Source organism: Cucurbita moschata, unplaced genomic scaffold (assembly GCF_002738365.1).
Source record: "Cucurbita moschata cultivar Rifu unplaced genomic scaffold, Cmos_1.0 Cmo_Scf00054, whole genome shotgun sequence".
NCBI classification, from domain to species: domain Eukaryota; kingdom Viridiplantae; phylum Streptophyta; class Magnoliopsida; order Cucurbitales; family Cucurbitaceae; genus Cucurbita; species Cucurbita moschata.
Genome location: NW_019268570.1, coordinates 1,397,043 through 1,417,270, shown reverse-complemented (window position 1 = coordinate 1,417,270; position 20,228 = coordinate 1,397,043). Strand labels below are relative to the sequence as shown.

Below are 20,228 nucleotides of genomic sequence, written 5' to 3'. Positions count from 1 at the left end.
TGTGAGATAGAATTAGAATTAGTAGGTGAAGGAGATGACGAAATAGGAGGAAAATGGATGTTTGAGTGAGATAGATCAAAGAGTGGTAAAATGGGAGTTGAAGGAGCTAATGTCAAAGTTTGTGAAGCTGATGAAAAAGAAAAATCATCTTCACAAAATTTAACATCACGATTGCTAAAAAATTTATGAGATTGTATGTCATACAACTTGTAATTTTTGTGACCACTAGGATATCCTATGAAAACATAATGAATTGTCTGGCATTCAATTTTTTGTTTAAAATGTTCTATCGTTGCATAACATTTACCTCAAAAAAAACTTTAAGATGATGAGATGTAGGTAGTCATTTGTAAAGTGTTTCAAATGGCGTTTTGTTAGATAACCATGATGATGATGTTTTATTTATAAGATAAACAACAGTTAAAATGCACTCTCCCAAAAATTAAGTGAAACTTGTGATTGAAAGAGAAGAGACATAGCTACATTAGGATATGACGATGCTTACATTTTACAACTCCATATTATTATGGAGTATAGACACAAGTGTGTTGAAATTCACCACCACAAGAAGTAAAAAATGATTACAAAGATAGGAACTCAATCTCAATGTCTAATCGTACTACCTTGATAGTAATGTGAAATTGAGTTTGAACGAATTTAACAAAGTTCATTGGTAAGTTTGCTAATGGACATCAAGTTTAAATTGAATGAAGGCACACATAAAATATTATTTAAGTTACGGTCAGGATTAAAGAAATATTGACCGTATATGACACATTTGTTGTCCCTTCATTAGACAAATTTATTGTAGAAATGATTACAGCCTTTGGTTTAGTAATAACAGAAGCTTTGATATTATATGATTTGTAGCTTCACTATCGAGAATCCATGAATTGGAACTATCAGAGTTCATGGATAATGTAGATACTAGAAACAAATCTGCAATGTTGATGTAACTGTCAGAATTACCAGAAGGAAAATGATTGAGTGTAGATAATGCTTATGCTATCTGTTGTAACTGCTCATAAGAAAATTTTTGAATGAAATTAGGTGACTGTTCTTCAGTATTCAACTGAAAAGCATCAACCATACTTGCAGATGATCAATATCCACGATTGCTGTGTTGATTGACTTGTACTGCCTTTCCATAATTATTTTTCTATCGACATCGAACTTTTGTATTTTCTCTTTTATCACAAAGTTTATTGTGAAACTTAAGGGTTCAACACTCATCAATTGTATAACCAGTCTATTGCAGTGTTCACATGATTTATCCTTGGTGAATTTTGAATATGTTGTCTTCTTCTGAACGGTTACTACAATTGAGAAATTCTCAATAAATTCAGAAGTTACCTGATATTGCATTTCTTCTTGTATAAGTAATGAATAGGCTTGTTTCACATTAAGTAATGAAGTCATTATCAATATGTTAGATCTCACTGTTTTTTAAGACTCATTGAGCCCTATGAGTAGTTGCATCAACTTATCTTCTTCTCGTTGATCAATATGCATTTGACGTTGATTACAGGTAAATGGTATGCGGTGTGCTTCTAATTCATCCCAAAGTGCTTTGAGCTTGGTGAAATATGTTGACAATGTCATGGTTCCCTGTAACATCATTGCTATCGACTATTGTATCGGAAAATTGTTGGAGCATTCTTTTGTGAGAATTGATCGTGAAGATCAACCCACACTTGATGAGTTGTCTTGGCGTGAATAATACCTTCAGCGATATCTACTTAACTAAATGAGTTAACTAAGATAATATCATATTATTACACGGATTCCAGAGTCATAATTCTTTTGAATTTGCATCTTGAGATGGTTCTTCAATTGTGTTATCAGCTAATTTTTTTTTTTTTTTTGGCAATAAAAACATGCATAACTTATTTACCCTAGGATTGGTAATTTGTCTCATTTAATTTGATTGAAACAAGTGAATATCCAAATTGATCAAAGGGATGAATGTAATACAAATGTGTGAAATCAATATTCGCAATTTTGAAGCTGGATTTGGCTGATTTAACCATTAAAAAAAACAAAGAAAATTTGATATTTAAGAGCACTAACATCTTGTTCTGAAACCATGTTAAGAATGAGGAACATAAGTGAGATTGAAAGTACAATCTTCATTAACGTTCACAACATTTAAAACGAATACAAGCTACCAACTAACTCCTACAAGGAAATATATATATATATATATATTCAACTAGCTCCTATAAATGAGGAGAAAATATACTACCAACCAATTCCTAAAAGTAAGAAAAAAATATTAACTAATTACAGCTATATCAAATATATTTCATAACTAATTACAATATACAACAAAAATATATTTTACAAATATCCTTATATCTTAAATTAACTTAATAACACCAATTTGGAGAATAAGAAGAAAAACAGAAAAAGAAAATAAGAAAAGAGAGGAAGTAGGTTTGGAGTCATCTTTAGAACAAAAATCTCGACGCATCTTTACTTTAGACCTAAACCATGAACCAAACCTTAGCTTTAAAACTAGACCTTGATGAAAATGATCAAACAAACATCGACTCAAAAAATTATTGATGTCAATTTAGGCCAACAAAGTGAATGTACTTACTATTAGAATGTCTTCAAGCTAGGTTTAATGAATTGAGTGTTGTATGAATGACATGTACTCTATGATCTATCTACGTGTTGTTTTCAGATGTTATGATATATTATGCTTGTGAAAATTCTGTGATGCATGGGCTTTCAATAAGTTAGTCCATATATATGATAGCTCGTATTTGTATAAGGTAAAAACAACAAATTACAATAACTTTTATGTCAATTTTCACAAGAACATGTGTAAAACATGTTGCTAAAACAAAAGGAAATGCTTTGATTTATGATAGCTTATGTTGGTGAACTTAATACGATATTCATGCATATAAATACATATTGGTTGTGATATTGATGTGATTCATGCATATAAATACATATTGGTTGTGATATTGACGTTATTCATGCATATAAATACATATTGGTTGTGATATTACAATAGCAAATCCTCCACTATAACATAGTAGGATGTGAGAAACAATTGCCCCCACACATGGAGTTTGTGTAGTCTTCCTTTGGAACCAAGTTTGGCCCCAAAAGTCTAAGATGTTAAAATATGATCACTAGTCCGATAGAGTAAAGCTCAATGATTGTATGAGCCCATTTATATTTATTTTAGTAAAATGATTCAGGTATTTTAGAATAAATATAGCTAGAGATTTTAGGAAAAAGATCGAAATATTTTAGGAGGAAGTTTAAGATTTCTAGGAGTAGATTGCATAGGCTCGAGTATAAATACCCCTCCACCCCACCTAGGTTTTCATTCCAAGAAATACAAAGTAGAAGTATTCTACAAGGTGTTTTGTATTCTCTTCTCGATTGGTGTTAATAATGTGTGCAAGTGTTTCCCGCAGAAAGTTGTGTTCAACAATATGGTATCAGAGCGAGGTAGGTGTAGGTTGTCTGATCTCTTGAAATTCTTAGTGTGCTTTGTGGTTGCAGCTCTGTCTAATCTTCCACATCAAAAACAATTTCTAAAGATTATCAGTGAGTGAGTTTCTTTGTGTCGTGAGTAGTCCGTGACTCTACAAGTCTTTTTTTTTCTTTTCTTTTTTTGTCAAAAATGATTGTTTGGTATTACTGAGGTATCGCCAACAGGATGGGTGATTTCCAAATCATTGGAGGAATCAAGAAACTCAACAAACAACAACAACTACAACACGTGGGCAACATGCATGATGTCTTATTTACAAGGAAAGGGCCTGTGGGAGATCTTTGGCAGGAGTGAAACTACACCGCTAGAGGATGATCCTAACAACGCCTTGCTCAAATGGAGAATTAAAGCAAGCAAAACAATGTTTGCTTTGAAGACCACAGTTAAAAAAGAGATGTCCGAGCATATTTGGGATGACAAGACACCTAAAGAAGCATGGAACACGTTTGTGATGTTGTTCTCAAAGAAGAACGATACAAGGCTACAACTTCTAGAGAACGAGTTATTATTAATTTCACAACGTGACATGACGATTGCTCAGTACTTCCACAAGGTGTAGTTGATCTGTCGGGAGATTACTGAACTAGACTCGAAGTCCGCCATTGGAGAATCTCGAATGAAGAGGATCATTATTCACGAATTATGACCAGAATATAGAAGTTTCATTGATGCTGTACAAGGATGGCCCACTCAACCTTCAATTGTAGAGTTTGAAAATTTGTTAGGTAGCCCAGTAGCCAAGAAGCCATGGCTAAACAAATGGGAGGCATCACATTGAAGGGTGAAGAAGAAGCACTCTACACAAGTGAAAGTCGGGGCAATAATAAGTCATCTACCAAACGTGGATACAAAAAGGGTGACAAAAGAAGAAGTCATCAAGGAACTGCACAACCTGAGAGAGCTCAAAAGAATGACAACAAGAGTTTTCAAGAAAAGAAATTTGAAGGTAATTGCTACAATTGTGGGAAGAAGGGTCACATGTCCAGAGATTGTTGGTCTAAGAAAAAATCTGTCGAAAGCAATGTGCATCTTCCAACATAGAGATTGAGGAATGGGATGCAGAGGCAATATATGTCATAGAAGAAGATGAGTTAGCGCTCATGGCAATGATGAGAGAACATATTGATTACAAGGATGACTGGATCATTGATTCATGATACTCAAACCACATGATTGATGATCAAAGTGGTGCCATGGAAGCGGGGTGGCCCTTAGAGAAGGAAGTATTACTAGGCTTGGACAACACTCGAGAACTTCTTCCACAGACGATGAGGGAGCAAAATGAAGAAATTCTTCCACGGAAGACGGGGGAGAAAATTGAAAAAATTCTTCCACAGATGATGGGGGAGCAAACTACGCACATTCAGTTAAATGCTGATGTGTCTGAATATCCAAGTGACACTGATGTGAGTGAGCAAGGAGTGACTCAACCAAGCGAACCTAGTGAAAAGGAAATTGCACCTCAATCACTTAGACAGTAAAAAATAATCCAAAAGTCAAATCCAGAGTATGCCAATGCAATTGTTGTAGAAGACAGAGTTTATGAACCAGAGACATATGAAGAAGCATCACAAAACTCAGCTTGGCAGAAAGCGATGGAGGAGAAATTATAGCCCTAGATCATAATCAAACTTGGGAACTAGTACCAAGACCAGAAGAACCCATCTCTTGCAAGTGGGCTTACGAAATAATGTGTCTCTCACATGGGTCAATCGAATGATACAATACTCAATATGTAGCTCAAGGGTTCTCTCAAGAATATGGACTAGACTATGATGAAACGTTTAGTCTAGTGGCGAAGATCATTGTCGTACAGGTTCCTCCAGCTATTGTGGTAAATAAAAATTGAAAATTTTGGCAAATGAATATGAAGAATGTTTTCTTGTATGGAGAGTTGGATCAGGAGATCTACATGAACCAACCAAATGGATTAGAAAATGAGGTTGGAGTCATTAGTCAGTATATGCAAAGTCTGAAGAAGCCTCATTTGGATGTGGCTCGATGGATCTTAAGATATGCCAAAGGTATAATCAATTATGATCGTTTGTATAAAAGAAGCGAAGACTACAAGCTAGTTAGATACCATGACGTTGACTATGCAGGATATCACGATAGTCGAAGATCAAGCATTAGATAGGTGTTCAAGCTCGATTTGAGAACAACTTCTTGGTGTAACAAAAGACAACCAATAGTATCATTGTCAACTAGAGAAGCAAAGTATAGAGTAGTAGCTGGAGCAGCTCAGGAAAGTACATGGCTGAAACTCTTGATGGAAGATTGGCACCAAAAAATTGACTATCCAATGCCACTTCATTGCGACAACCAATCTGCGATTCGCATAGCAGAAAATCCGATGTTTCATGTTACAACAAAGTATGTGTAGGTGCACTACCATTCCATTAGAGAGAAAGTTCTGAAGAAAGAAAACGAGATGCAAAAGATCAAGACAGAAGACCAAGTGACAGACTTGTTTACAAAACGGCTAACATGAAAGTTTTCATTGTCAGCTCAACATGGTGCAAGGATTGAGGACTAGTGCTGATGGGGAGTGTTAAAATATCATCACTAGCCAGTAAAGCCCAATAATTGTATGAGCCCATTTATATTTCTTTTAGTAAAATGATTTAGATATTTTAGAATAAAGATAGCTCGAGATTTTAGGAAAAAAATCAAGATATTTTAGGAACAAGATTCATATTTTTAAGAGTAGATTGCATAGGCTAGAGTATAAATACCCCTCCACCCCACCTAGGTTTTCAACCCAAGAAATACAAAGTAGTAGTAGTCTACAACTTGTCTTGTATTCTCTTCTCGATTGATGTTAAAAAGTGTGTGAGTGTTTCCCACAGAGAGTCGTGTTCAACATAAGAGTCTTTCAGTGCTAGCGATTGTGGTGGATAGGTCTTGAACCTTTTGTTCGTATATTTTTTTTCTTGGTCTATGGTTGCAATTTGTCTATAAAGCAGAATATTTTGTCTTTTTCCGACATGTCTCTAATATCTATCATCAAAACTAAGAATTGTTTAACATGATCTCTTATGCCTCTAGTCTGTCTCAGTCATTGCAGTTTTTCCCTTTCTATTTATTCAACATTTTCGGGGAAGAATTGAGTCCTCAACTCTCTCTTAAGGTCTTCCCATGAATCGATGGAGTATAACCCATTTTAGATATCGTGAACCTTTGAGCGCCACCAAAGTTTTACATCGTCTACAAGATGCATTGTGGCTACTATAACTTATAGGTCTTTGGTACAAGCTCTTGTAGCTTTGAAGTATTGTTCTACATCAAATACAAAGTTCTCCAACTCTTTCGCATCTTGGTTCCCTTTAAAGGCTCTGGGATTCGAGAACTTTTGTTTGTTAGGTCCTACATGAGTTTGCCCTAGGGTGAGACTCTCAACGGCTCTTATTGTCACACTCATTCGGGTGTTCATCTCGGCTGTCTCTCCCTTGATGGCATCAAACGTTGTTCTAAATTCATCAGCTAATTCATTGAAAAATTTCATCATGGTATTTTTTAGCTCGCCGAACTCTTCATCGCATCCCTCCATGTGCACGATAGAGCTGTCAAGGCTACCAACACGTCCTGAACTGCTCGTTTGGGCAACTCTTTCTCCTAGCAAGTCCACTCTAAAAATCAATTTCTTGATTGACAACCCATTGAGGCGGCTATAGATTTTTTTTTCAAATGTAACTACATAATGGTAGATTTTTTTTTTAAAATTTTCAATAATAAATTATATAATTAATTTTCTTTCCTTTCTTAAAAGTAATCAAAACTCTACTCATTGTTACTCTTCCAAAGTTTAAAGTTTCGTAATTTGATTCGTCCATAATATCAATTCAGTTGTCACGTCATCACATCGATTATTTTCTATTTCATTTTGTTTCGACTATATAACTTCTTCATTTTAACTTTGATGTCAATGTGTTAAAAATGAGAAATAGAAATAGAATTGGGAAGGTGTGTATTCTCATTGATATTCATATCCTTAAATAGGATATACGCTAGCAACTAATGGGTACAAATAAGGAAAATATAAAATAATTAAATATTGAGAATAAAATAAAATATACTGTAAATCAAATCCTAAATAAAAAATATTAGGATATAATATCTAAAATATATTCCATAAATAATATATACTCTAAATATTATATCTCAATAATCTCCCTCTCAAGTTCGAGAGTGTATGTCAATCACACCCAACTTGTCTTTCAAAAAATCAAATTGATGTCTTCCCAAAGCTTTAGTGAAAATATATGCCAATTGCATTTTAGTTGAAACATAACACGGATTGATGATTCCAGCTTGTAATTTTTCTCGAACTATATGACAATCTATTTCAATATTGTTTCGTACGTTCGTGAAAAACTGGATTGGTTACTATATGTAATGTTGCTTGATTATCACAATACAATAATGCTGGTTCAGACAGTGAAACTTTCAAGTCTTGGAGGATGTATCTTAACCAAGTTAACTCTAAACAAGTATTTGTCATAGCTCGATACTCAGCTTCTGCTGATGATCTGGACACATTGGTTTGTTTTTTTAGACTTCCAAGAAATAATTGAATTTCCAAGGAAAATGCAGAACCCAGAAATAGACCATCTGAAAGTTCGACAACCACCCCAGTCTTAATCGCAATATGCTTGTAATCTCAAGTTATTTACATATGGTAGTAGAAGTCCTTGACCAGGAGTACGTTTGATGTATCTCAGAACTCGAAGAGCTGCCTCCCAATTCTTGGTTCATGCACGTAACAACCGCAAAAAATAAAATAAAATAGTAGTAGTAATAATAATAATAATAATAATAATAATAATAAATAAATAAATAAATAAATAATAAAAATATTTTTAAAAAAAATATTTGGTAACCCATCCCTCCTCCTTCCTTCAATCTCTCACCACTCCCCTACAAATGAATAGAAAACAACTGCAGATTTACCTATAACACAATTTCTTCCTTCCTACAAAAACAAATTAAAAAAAAAAAAACAAGGTTGAAGCCGATTTAGTTCCGCCGAGGAGATATGTCATTTGAAGAGGTCAATAGTTGTATGTTAAATCTTTCTTTTATTTTATTAAGTAAAATTAATTTAGTTACCATTATTTAGTTTTGAATTAGAGATTAAATGTAAAGAATTTTGTACGAGTTTAGGAAATCACAACCAATTATATTTTAGATCTTTTGAATTGTTGAAATGATTGAGGTTGTCAATAATTTTATATAAATTATAGAAAAAGAATATAACCCAATGAATCGATTAAATTAGAAGCTAAGAATATAATTGTTAACTAAATCAGGGAGGAGACAAAGGAAATAAGAAAAAATACTAAATAGAGATGGAAATCGAGAATATGGAAATCAAGAATAATGTTAACCGAAAAGAAAGAAAGGAAATAAAAAAAGAAATCAAAATAGATTAACAAAATTAGCCAATAATATCTCAATCACAGAGAAAGAGGGAAGATTAAGGAAAGATTTTGAACAGAATTTAAAAAATAAAACAGTAAATATAGAGGGTAAGGAACTCCATTCAATTTCGTCTAACAAATATCAGAATTTAACAATGACCATCGTAAATTAGAAAAATAATTTTATAGAGTTCAAACTTGAAACTAATGTCATGGGCTCTCATAGGTTGACTTGGATTTCAATGGACTTTCATTAAGGATAACGACGGAACATCAGCCTAAGCTAACTAGGTAAGTGACCTTACTATCGGCATGGTTATATTTGATGTTGACATGTGCCCTGTGGTTTTGCACATGTCATATATATTGATATGTGTGAATTGTTTGTGGATCGATATGCTTCCTATGTGTTATGTATATGTTATAATATGTGAATTGTATGATAATAATTACGGTACGATGTGTTCAAGAATATGTTTGAGATAGGATACAAGAAGGATGCACAAAACGAAATGTAACGATAGGAGTAAAGTACGTTCATTAAACGTTAAGGTTAGTTTACATACCAAAGTGATATGGATAAGAGAGATTGATGGAAGAATACGGTTAGGCTACGGGTAGAAAGGGATAGGTTTGTGATAGATTGATAGAACGATAGAGTTAGGATTGATAGAACGATAGTGTTAGGTTAAGTTCTTGTGATGAGATGACTAAGGTACGTTCACGTAATGATATGTCTGTGATAGGTATATGAACGTTAAGACTATGATAAGTTAGAGAACGATATGACTATGAAGTGTTTACGTTATGACTCGTTTATGATATGATACATTGTGATGCAATATGTCATGGTATGATGTGTATATGATGAAATGTTATGTTAAAAGATTAGAACGTTATGTTAGGTCTATTAAATTGTGTGTATACAGAATGATATGAATGACATAAAATTACGATAAATGGCATGAAGTATAACCCCATTAGAATTATGTATGATTTGAGAACTGAAGAATGAGAAACGATATGACATGAATGATGAACGATATCTGAAATGATATGAAAAATGATATGATATGTACATAATGCTAGCGGGGTTGTATTAAAGGATAATGAAAATGGAAAAGTTTTGGTACCTCATGCATTATGTGTGCTCATGCATTTGGGGGATACCCCTATCCCATCACGAGGGTACGGACGCGTACATCCAAGGGTAGGACAACAATCGTTATGCTTTGTATAGCTCTGTCGTGACAGTTACTAATTCTAGCGGGTGTCCGGCCTAAGGGGCTCCTAGAGTATGCCCACCGAATAAGAAAGGTGGCCCAGCGGTGTGCGAACTAGCTGGTGAGCCCATACTCGCACGTATGGGCTGTGTGTAGAGTATATGGTACACGTCCAAAATTATCCGTTAGGACAGCACCGTAGGGAAAACGGAATAAAAGATAGGTCCGATCATCTCATTGCATGTGATTGTTGCATTTAACCCCAATAGTGGGGTCACTTACTGAATAATTCTTTAAATACTCAAGTCATGTGCTACCACATTTTTCAGGTTAAGGCAAGGCATTCCTGTACGACTGACAACGACATTGCAACTTGAGACCATAGCACATGCATAGGGTAGTGGTATTTATTTTCTTAGACTTAGGCTAGAATAGAATGTTTTTAACTTCAACTCTTATTCATTTTATTTAGTATTTTGTTGTGTCGTTTTAAAGATGTTTTTGAAACACGCAAGTCCATGGCTGTGTTTTAAGATAAAGGTTATGTTTTATGGAATTTTAATGAAATCTTCTGCATTCAATGTTTATGGTACGTATACAGAAGCAACCTTAAATTAAGTAGAAAATTTCGGGTCGTTACAATGCATAAATTGACTGTCACGACCCAGTATTTTACTACGGACCGTGACTTATGACAAGACACAAATGCACAAAGTGATTTGAATATGAAATAAAGAAAATCCTTAAATTCCAATAAAGTTTTTGGACGACAAACAACAAAACACATGATAGTTTGGAAATAAATTTCGAAAGTATGCAAACACAAAATAAAGACTCGACTGATGCCACGGGACAACCCGTTCCTCTGTTACAATCTCCGTCTCCATCATGCCCGCCCTTGACCGATGCCTCGCGCTCCTGAAAAAAGGAAAACATAGCAAGGATGAGTATAAAAATTATACTTAGTAAGCCACCTACTTGTAGGCTCTCTTCGCATCTTAATTTAACAGGTCCCCACAGTTTTCTAATTCGGTTCTAGAACATTTGGTTCTAATCTTAGTCCCTTAGAACTTGCCCTTTGGGTTTCACCGGTTCGTCGTCCTTTCAATAAATGCCTAGAGGTTCCTTACACCAAGCTAATATGGTCGGTATCTCTCTATGAGGTGCTACCTCTACACGGCTGTCTAGGACTACATGGTATCTAGCGTAAGGGTGTGCTGAATACCCCTACGCCCATATAGTCCCCCTATAGGGGGCGCGACCCAACCCGTTCCCATGCAGCTAATGGGTTGTACGACGTGGGAACACATTTCCCATACGAAATGGCTAAGAGCAGTAAGGACTGATTAGGGATCTTTGGTCCTCCCACGAAGCTATAAATACCGTTCTCACACTAGCAATCTTTGAACACTCTTGAGGTACCTTGTTGTCGTAGTAAACCGCTAAGTTCCTAGGGGAAAATTAAGTCTGTCTAGAGCGACATATCGCTCCTCACAGTAATCCCCTAAGCTTATCATAGAAATGGGCCCTACCAAGTAACAGAGTGTGAATGCAACCATCTTCTAACATCATCGTATGTAATTCATGCAAACTAGGCATACCGGCTCAACGGGGCAATGACCTCCATCAAGCACCCAGAGCACGAAGTTCGCGCTCAATGGGGCGAATTCATCCATCAAGCACCCGGAATGCGGAATACACAATTCTAACATAAATTAAACGCATGCATACATAAGGCGGAAGCTTAAAGCATATAGCAACACTGATGTAATTCACCCAATACAATCATAACAATTAATCTGACTAATAATTTACATGGAGAGCTAATCCGAAGCGAAATTACTAGCATGCATGCAATCCAAGCGAATCCTACAAGTATTTCTTCCTAAATACCAGGTGGTGACTTACCTGGTTGACGCGTGTCTTTTTGCTAGCGTTTCTTTGCCCGTGAGGTGTCCAAAAATACTAATATCTTTACATTAGGTCCCTATTCACGTAAAAACAGTATTAGAACTAAAACTGGGACAAATATCGGACAAACAGAGAGCAACCGGGCCAAAACGGCCGTTTCATGCGCCAGTAGTGCACTGGGAGTGCGAGGGCCACGCGCGCGGGAATGCGCCAGTCGCAGGCCGCACGCGTGCCTACCACGCGCGCCAGCTTCTGCGCAGTCACGGGTCGGTCAGTCTGGTTCAGCTTGGCTTAGCTCGCGTTTGCGGTGCGGCTCGGCTTTGCAGGCGACACGTGTCGTCGCCTCGCTGGAGCTGCGTTGCTTCAGCCAACGGTCGATGCGTGTCCGGTGCCTGTCGCCGCCCTCCGCCGCACACCGGCCGACCTTTTTATTCTATTTTTTCTTCCATCTTCTCTGTCCTTTGAAATTCGTAACACAATCTCCTTTTTCGATTTTCATATTTTTCGATCCGTAGATCGGATCGACATGATTTCTTCGGCAAAGTTCTAGATCATGTTACAGGCTACGTCCTAGTATTTTTTTTTGTAATTTTTTTCTTGATTATCGGACGAGTTAAGAGCGTCGAAAGTTCGCTCACCATTCTTGGACGATTCTCGGATCTCTGCCTTTGGGTTGAGATCTCGGCCAAACTTCTTCACAGACCGTGCGTAGAGTTGTTCCTAGGTGAATATTTCAGCATTTTAGGAACGATTCACATAGGAAAAACTCAGATTTGAGAAATGTCGTTCAAAACATTACCTCGCGAAACGTTCTTGGATCTTGACGGAGCGTCAGCTTCGCTAACCTCTCAGTCCTTGTACAAGTCTCGTCTGAAGGTAGATTCTGACGATGGTCCGATAATCTTCACGGCTGACTCCTCTCCAACTTCTCTCTAACTCCTTTTTTCTTTTGCAGGGGATGTGACGGGGTTCTCCTTGGACCCTTATTAGGGCTGGAGGGGCAAAATGACATTTTTGCCCCTCAGTTGACTTAGCCCCCCCCCCCCTTTTTTTTTGCGTTACAACTCTCCCCTCCTTAGGAACTTTCGTCCTTGAAAGTAGCTATCTCTTGGAAGAGTTTGGGATAAGCTTTCCTCAGGCCCTCTTCTCGTTCCCAGGTTGCCTCTTCCTCACGGCGGTTACCCCATGAGATCTTTACCAAGGAAATATCTTTGTTGCGCAATCGCCTAGTGTCTCGAGCCAAAATTCTGCTAGGCTTCTCCTCATAAGACATATCTTCTCGAAGGGGAAGCATCTCATGCTCGATTACATGAGTAAGATCTAGAGTGTACTTTTGCAGCATAGATACATGGAACACATTGTGCACGGCGGCAAGGTTTGGTGGCAGGGCAATTCTGTAAGCCACAGCCCCAACTCTTTCTAGAATCTCGAAGGGGCCTATGAACCTTGGGCTCAATTTCCTCTTCTTTCCAAACAACCTCAACACCCCCTCATAAGGGCTACCTTTAGAAACACATGGCACCCACTTCAAATTCGAGGTCCCTTCTACCCACATCTGCGTAGCTTTTCTGTTGGCTCTGTGTGGTGAGTATCCTCTGCTTGATTTTCTGCACCGCTGCGTTGGTGACATGGACCAACTCTGGTCCCAGTAGTTGCTGCATGCCTACCTCTTTCCAAAACACTGGTGTTCGACACCTACGCCCATACAGTGCCTCAAAGGGTGCCATCTGGATGGTCGCTTGATAACTATTGTTGTAGGAAAACTCCCTTAGAGGCAAATATTCGTCCCAGCACCCAGAGAAATCTAAGGAGCAAGCTCGCAACATGTCCTCTAAAACCTGGTTCAGCCTTTCGGTCTGTTCGTCCGTTTGAGGATGGAATGCTGTACTGAACCTCAACTGAGTTTCTAGTGCCTTCTGAAGATTTTTCCAGAACTGAGAGGTGAACCTGGTGTCCCAGTCTGATACTATGGACACTGGTACTCCGTGCAGGCGTACTATCTCCTTAATATATAACTGAGCCCACCGATCCACTCGATATGTGGACTTTCCTGGAATGAAGTGGGCCGTCTTAGTCAATCTGTCTACAACTACCCAGATGACGTTGAAACACTGCTTTGTCTTTGGCAAGCCCGAGATGAAATCCATACAGACTGCTTCCCATTTCCACTAAGGAATGTTCAGGGGCTATAGCAATCCTGCTGGGCGCTGCCTTGGGGCCTTCACCTGCTGGCAGGTCAAGCAACGGCTTACGAAATTCGCTATGTCCCACTTCATTCTGGACCACTAATAATATCTTTTTAGATCCTAATACATCCTCGTACTTCCAGGGTGGAACACATACGATGTATCATGGGCTTCGGTCATAATATCTTTTAAGATTCCCTCGTCTCGGGAAATGCACAGGCGGTTTTGCCATAGCAGACCCCCGTCTGAGAAGATAGAATACCTTACTGGCCTCTCTATCTCAATCTGACTCCACACTTTACTGAGGTGTTCATCAGACCTTTGAGAGTCGATAATTTTCTTTTGTAGGATGGGCTTTATGGTTAACTGTGTCATCTGAACATTACCACCTTTAACCACCACATCTATCCTAGCCCTCTTCATCTCATCTTGTAGTCTTTCCTATTTGGTGATCATCGCAGAAGTATGCACGACCTTCCTACTTAATGCATCAGCTATCACGTTGGCTTTACCTAGATGGTACAGGATCTCTATGTCATAATACTTTACCAGTTCCAACCATCGCCTTTGTCTCATATTGAGCTCCTTCTGCGTGAATAAGTACTTGAGGCTCTTATGATCGGTGAAAACTTGTACTTTTTCCTCATACAGGTAGTGCCGCCACGTTTTTAGAGCAAACACTACTGCTGCTAACTCGAGGTCATGCGTTGGGTAATTTCGTTCATATTCCTTCAGTTGTCGAGAAGCATACGCTATCACCTTACCCTTCTGCATGAGCACACACCTCAAGCCTTTCCCTGATGCATCACTGTACACCACGAGATTACCTGACCCGTTTGGAACTGTAAGAACTGGTGCGGTTACCAATCTCTTCTTGAGTTTCTGGAAACTCTGTTCGCAAGCTGGAGTCCAAGCAAAGGACTTGCCCTTCTTGGTTAGCTGAGTTAGCGCTGAGGAAATTTTGGAGAAATCCAGGACAAATCTTCTATAATATCCAGCTAGCCCCAGAAAACTCCTCACCTCTGTGACTGTAGTCGGCTTTGGCTACCTCATCACTGCTTCTATCTTAGCTGGGTCCACTGTAATCCCCTTGCTTGATACCACGTGACCCAGAAATGCTACTTCGGACAACCAAAACTCGCACTTAGAGAACTTGGCATACAATTGCTGGGCTCTCAATATTGTCAAGACTTTTCTTAGGTGTTTTTCATGATCTGCCTCTGACTTAGAGTATACCAGAATGTTGTCGATGAACACTATGACAAAGATGTCAAAGAATTCCTTAAACACCCTGTTCATTAGTTCCATGAAAACTGTTGGTGCGTTGGTAAGGCCAGAGGACATAATGAGAAACTCGTAATGTCCATAACGACTTCTAAAAGCTGTCTTGGGTATATCCCCTTCTCTGACCCTCAACTGATGATACCCCGACCTTAGGTCAATTTTGGAGAAGACTGTTGCTCCCTGTAGCTGATCAAACAAGTCGTCAATTCTCGGGAGAGGGTACTTATTCTTTATAGTGACCTTGTTTAATTCCCTGTAATCAATACACAACCGCATGGACCCGTCCTTCTTCTTGACAAATGTACCGATAAGTTTATTTGTTTGTTACTAATGTCTAAGGTCATGCTGGCTAGAAATGTACTTGCACCACTACGAATCAGCTTATTAGCCCTTAACGATGTTATGACGCTTGGGGCACCCTTGGAAGTGGCTCCCTTGTAGGTAAAGTTGTCCCCTGACGGGAGCTTGAGAGTCACTATTCGAGTCCCCCAATCTATCAAAACGCGATTCTCGCCTAGCCAATCCATAACCAAGATGACATCGAAGTCTTTCATGCTTAACACTATCACTGTAGCTTCGATGACACGCCCTGATATTGTTACACCACCTCCCTTAACCCTATGGGTAGCTAGCAACAGCTCGTGAGCAGGGGTAGACATTGATAGGGTAATCTCTAAAAGTTCTTTCTCTAGGTGTGCTAGCTCTACAAACTCTTCAGATACAAATGAATGTGTCAAACCAGAATCAAACAATACTAAAGCAAGATGGCCAAATACGGGTAGCGTACCTGTGACAACTGCGTCAGGCTTGTCAGCTTGACTAGCTGTTGTTGCATCGGCTACAGCTCGCCTCTGATAATGTTGAGCAGCTTGGCCCCTCTAATGCTGTACTGCAGGCCAGTTGACACGCTGATCATTCCTCTGAGGGCAATCCACTACAAAGTGCCCTACTGGCCGCATCTGTAGCAAGCGGCTGTTCCTGCTGTACATTCCCCCGTGTGAGGACGCCGACAGTTAAGACAAAGGGTCATGTTCCATACCGAGGCCCTTCTTCGTTTATCAGTGCAGCCACGGGGCGGTCTACCAATTCTAAGGTGGCTAGGGTCTATCACCTTTCCCTGGGCTGCAGTGTGGGATGATTGAGCTATTCCCAACTGCAGCTTGTCGGTGTGAGACAAGTCGAGCAGGGTCACCACTTGAAGGGCTTTCGCATAGACGAAGAATGATTGGGATGCCACATTCCCCCTTAGTTCCTCTCTCAGACCAACGATAAATTGTTCGCCCTTCAACTCCTCAGAACTAACATAGGCTCGAGAAAACCTTGCCAGCCTATAGAACTCCAAGTCATATTCCTCCAATGATCTGTCTCCATGTTTCAGTGTGAGGAATGCTGTCTGCATTTTCACTCTGGCAGTGATTGGGTAATATTTGTGGAGATACGCATCTTTAAACTGACACCATGTAATAAACTCTCCTTATGGTATAATGGTCTTCTGAGCACCCTTCCACCAGAAGTGCGCCTCTCCTTTCAGCATATACGCCCCGCAGTGGACTTCATACTTTGGTGGGCAGTTCATAAAATAGAAGGTCGTTTCTTGGCCTCCAGCCAATTCTCAGCGGTAATGGGATCCACCTTGCCTTCATCAAAGGAAGGCGGTTTATGCCTCTAGAAATCTCTTAAGTAGCGGGACTCCACAGTCATAGTCCCTAAATCATTGCCCCCTTGCCCTGTTGACTGATTAGCCATCATGGTTTGTATCATTTGGTTCGTCAGAGCTTGATTTTCTATCGAGGTCATCATGAACGTCTGAAACATCTCTACTGTGGGCATGGCTAATGACTGGTTTAGCAGATGCTGTACACAGGGTTGGACCTGATGGGACCTCATCGGAGAAGGGAGCAGTAGGGGGTGTATCAAGCAGCCTTCGGGCCTTGGCCTTCCTTCGGCGTCTTTTTGTTCTTGATGGTTGTGGTACTGTCCCCTCGCTAGTTTGGGCGTATCCCCAACCTCCTCCTTAAATTCAGGTTGTTCCTCTTCAGGTGTTGGAATCAAGGTGTCCTGAACTTCCTCTCTTCTTCCCCTTCTGGGTCCGGGCCCTACATATGGTTCGCGTATCTTTGGTGTCATTATCTACCATAATAGAAAAAAGGAACTATGGTTACAATTCATTCGTAGCACATCTCGTAGGTAATGTGCGATTATAATGCCATAGTCGGAAATGGTATACTCTATAAATACTAGCTTAACCTTTGTCTCTTTGTTTCCGTCGCGTGAGAACATCTGGTCGTGAGTGGCATGTGTTTGACGAGTGAAGTCACAGAGGACACGACTCTCTATCCTAAATGTCTACAGGACCTATAACCTGACTGCTCTAATACCAAATTTGTCACGACCTAGTATTTTACTAAGGACCGTGACTTATGACAAGACACAAATGCACAAAGTGATTTAAATATGAACTAAAGAAAATCCTTAAATTCCAATAAAGTTTTTGGACGACAAACAACAAAACACATGACAGTTTGGAAATAAATTTCGAAAGTATGTAAACACAAAATAAAGACTGGACTGACGCCCCGGGACAACCCATTCCTCTGTTACAATCCCTGTCTCCATCACGCCCGCCCTTGACCGACGCCTCACGCTCCTGAAAAAAGGAAAATATAGCAAGGATGAGTATAAAAATTATACTCAGTAAGCCACCTACTTGTAGGCTCTCTCGCATCTTAATTTAACAAGTCCCCATAGTTTCCTAATTCGGTTCTAGGACATCTGGTTCTAATCTTAGTCCCTTAGAGCTTGTCCCTTGGGTTTCACCGGTTCGTCGTCCTTTTAGTAAACGCCTAGAGGTTCATTACACCAAGCTAATATGGTCGGTATCTCTCTATGAGGTGCTACCTCTACATGGCTATCTGGGACTACATGGTATCTAGTTTAGGGATGGGCTGAATACCCCTACGCCCATATAGTTCCCTTCTGGGGGGCGCAACCCAACCCGTTCCCATGTAGCTAATGGGCTGTACGACGTGGGGACACATTTCCCATGCAAAATGGCTAAGAGTAGTAAGGACTGATCAAGGACCCTTGGTCCTCCCATGAAGCTATAGATACCGTTCTCACGCTAGCAATCTATGAACACTCCTGAGGTACCTTGTTGCTGTGGTAAACCGCTAAGTTCCTAGGGGAAAATTAAGTCTGGCTAGAGTGACATATCGCTCCTAACAGTAATCCCCTAAGCTTATCATAGAAATGGGCCCTAGCAAGTAACAAAGTGTGCATGCAACCATCTTCTAACATTATCGTATGTAATTCATGCAAACTAGGCATACCGGCTCAACGGGGCGATGACCTCCATCAAGCACCCAGAGCACGAAGTTCGCACTCAATGGGGCGAATTCATCCATCAAGCACCCAGAACGCGGAATACACAATTCTAAGATAAATTAAACGCATGCATACATATGGCGCAAGCTTAAAGCATACAACAACACTCATGTAATTCACCCAATACAATCATAACAATTAATCTGACTAATAATTTACCTGGAGAGCTAATCTGAAGCGAAACTACTAGCATGCATGCAATCCAAGCGAATCCTACAAGTATTTCTTCCTAAATACTAGGTGGTGACTTACCTGGTTGATGCGTGCCTTTTTGCTAGTGTTTCTTTGCCCGTGAGCTGTCAAAAAATATTGATTTCTTTATATTAAATCCCTATTCACATAAAAATAGTATTAGAACTGGAACCGGGACAAAAATCGGACAAACAGAGAGCAATCGGGCCAACATGGCCGTTTTACGTGCCAGCAGTGCGCTGGGAGTGCGAGGGCCACGCGCGCGGGAATGCGCTAGTCACAGGTCGCACGTGCGCCTACGATGCGCGGCTGCTTCTGCACAGTTGCGGGTCGGCCGGTCCGGTTCGGCTAGGCTCGGCTCGTATTTGCGGTTTGGCTCAGCTTTGCAGGCGACACGTGTCGTCGCCTCGCTGGAGCTGCGTTGCTCTAGCCAACGGTCGATGCGTGTCCGGTGCCTGTCATCGCCCTCCGCCACTCGCCGGCAGACCTTTTTTTTTTTCCTTTTTTTATCTTCTTCTTTCTTCTCTGTCCTTCGAAATCCGTAACACAGTCCCCTTTTCCGATTTTCATATCTTTCAATCCGTAGATTGAATCGACATGATTTCTTCGGCAAAGTTCTAGATTATGTTACGGGCTACGTCCTAGTATTTTTTTTTGTAATTTTTTACTTGATTACTGGATGATTTAAGAGCGTCGAAAGTTTTCTCACCGTTCTCGGACAATTCTTGGATCTCCGCCTTTGGGTTGAGGTCTCGGCCAAACTTATTCACAGACCGTGCGTAGAGTTGTTCTTATGTGAATATTTTTGCATTTTAGGATCGATTCACATAGGGAAAGCTCAAATTTGAGAAATGTCGTTCAGAACATTACCTCGCGAAACGTCGGCCTCGCTAACCTCTCAGACCTTGTACAAGTCTCGTCTGAAGGTGGATTCCGACAAGGGTCCAATAATCTTCGTGGCTGACTCCTGTCCAATTTCTCTCTAACTCTTTTTTTCTTTTGCAGGGGATGTGACGGGGTTCTCCTTGGACCCCTACTAGGGCTGAAGGGGCAAAATGACATTTTTGCCCCTCAGTTGACTTAGCCTCCCCCCCCCCCCCCCTTTTTT

At 39.7% G+C, this 20,228-nt stretch overlaps 1 long non-coding RNA gene across 1 annotated transcript; it reads right to left on the bottom strand.

Annotated features, from left to right (window-relative positions):
• Positions 1-12,120: 12,120 nt before the first annotated feature.
• LOC111436454 lies at positions 12,121-12,906 on the bottom strand. Its single transcript, XR_002709245.1, has 3 exons — positions 12,874-12,906; positions 12,713-12,794; positions 12,121-12,150 (listed from the first exon to the last, which is right to left on the bottom strand). It is a non-coding gene; the product is annotated as an uncharacterized LOC111436454 (long non-coding RNA).
• Between the last annotated feature and the right edge of the window lie 7,322 nt (positions 12,907-20,228).